Genomic DNA, 1,776 nt, shown 5'->3' on the forward strand with positions numbered 1-1,776 from the left:
AGATCTATTAAAAAATTAAATTAAAGAGAAAATAAGGAAGAGCCAAGAAGGAATCACCAAAAAGCAAAAGTCTGCACTAAGAAAATCAGGAAGGAAAATGCAGTCTCAGAAAAACAATGAAAATTAGGGAAACAAATATAAGAAAACGTTTTCGAAAAGACCAACTAAGGGCATTAGGCAGACTCACCACCAAAGGGGATGAAATGGAGCAATGAGACAAATTAAGAAGGCTTTTAAAAATTCGCTTTGCGTGCGGACCCAACTGGTTACAAAACTCTGCAGGAATTGCAGATTCCCCTTCCAGGAATAAGGACACTGCAAAGAAGGATGCAATTGTGTTAAGTTTGAGCCGTGGTGTGAAGCAGGTTAACATCAATGCCCCTCCACCGTTAAGCATTCCACTGCCCCTCCACCTGCCAACATCACTGCCCCTCCACCTGCCAGCACCCAGCCAGAGGAGCGCAAACCAACGAAAAACAAGCCAAGGTGTTCCCGTCATTACCTGGAAGTCTTGGTTGGCAAAATGGAGTAAGAGAAGGGACTTGAAAAACCTTGGTGGCCCTCTACTCATGTTGTTACAGTTGTCTTGGTTGCAGCTCTCAAGTTTTTTTTTGTTGGCCATTTCCACAATCTTTAGAAAATATGAAAATAAATGAAGTGAAATCAACCTCTTCTCTGGAGAACAAACTTGATTTTCCTCTGTCTTGGTGAGTTGCAGTCTTTGCAGTTTTGCCTCCTCCACTGTAACATCCACTGCCCCTCCACCTGCCATACAGTAGGTTACTACAAGATTACTTATATAATACAGTTGATAGAATACATGTTTAGTATGCTTACTTATATAAAACAGTAGTATTAAACTTACCTTGTTGTTTTTCACTATCACTTAAGTCCCTTTCTCCCTTTGCCATCAATCCAAATCAGCTGAGCTGCAACATTATACAGACAGGTAATAATCATCAACATAATCACAAGGACACCAATATGGCTCTGCCTAAAAACACTCACTCTAACACGCACCAAGTTATATTTTTCTAAATATTTAACCCTCCACCCCGGCATACAATCCCTTTTAGAAGCCCCTCTTTCTCTAAATTCAACAACGTTGGACGAAATGGACGAAATAGACATTAAGAGAACGGAATTTACAATTAAAAGGCTGTTCAACGTGTGTTGCTAACTTGATCCGGAATCCTAGCTTTATCTGTTATCTGTAAACGTTCCCTAAATCTACTAATTTAGGGATAATCCACTGACATCCTTTAATACACATGTTAAATTGAATCAGATGTACTGATCATATCCGCAATATAAATCTTTAAACTTCTTCTTACCTTTAAAAGTCTGTCACGAACGGTCTATTATGCTGCAACTCTACAGCTCTGCTAGCCTTGGCGCTAACTTCCGGGGAACGATTGAGAGGCTCCACGATCCGCCATTGCTGTAAAAAAGTGGTCCATTGGAGTGAACGGAGATGACTTAACTCTCAGTCTATACGGCGCTGGCGGGGCCCAGTTTACCTCCTGTCCCTGTGTGTAACGTTGTAGACAGTTGTAGCCTCCTGGGAGCCAAGGTAAACTTCCTCTGGCACCGCCCTCAGTCCAACGTCCAGGCAGTTCGCATGGACAAGGAGATGGAGACTGCCTGCTTAGCGTGGCCTGACACCACCCAGCCTCCTGGGCTACTTTCATTGTTTGACAAGCATTGACAACACGGTATCTGCTTCAAGTGCTTTATTGATATTAAGACCCCGGCCCCACAAGGACGAAAACGGTC

General features: G+C 42.6%; 1 long non-coding RNA gene across 2 annotated transcripts; it reads right to left on the bottom strand.

Moving 5' to 3' along the window:
• Window positions 1-257: 257 nt before the first annotated feature.
• On the bottom strand, window positions 258-1,370 carry LOC104963911 (uncharacterized). 2 transcript variants are annotated; one of them, XR_800358.1, is made up of 3 exons: window positions 1,335-1,370; window positions 866-929; window positions 258-315 (listed from the first exon to the last, which is right to left on the bottom strand). It is a non-coding gene; the product is annotated as an uncharacterized lncRNA (long non-coding RNA). The 2 variants fall into 2 exon arrangements; XR_800357.1 differs by lacking the exon at window positions 258-315 and adding an exon at window positions 734-783.
• Between the last annotated feature and the right edge of the window lie 406 nt (window positions 1,371-1,776).

This window comes from Notothenia coriiceps, unplaced genomic scaffold (genome assembly GCF_000735185.1).
Source record: "Notothenia coriiceps isolate Sejong01 unplaced genomic scaffold, NC01 NC01_scaffold00036512, whole genome shotgun sequence".
NCBI classification, from domain to species: domain Eukaryota; kingdom Metazoa; phylum Chordata; class Actinopteri; order Perciformes; family Nototheniidae; genus Notothenia; species Notothenia coriiceps.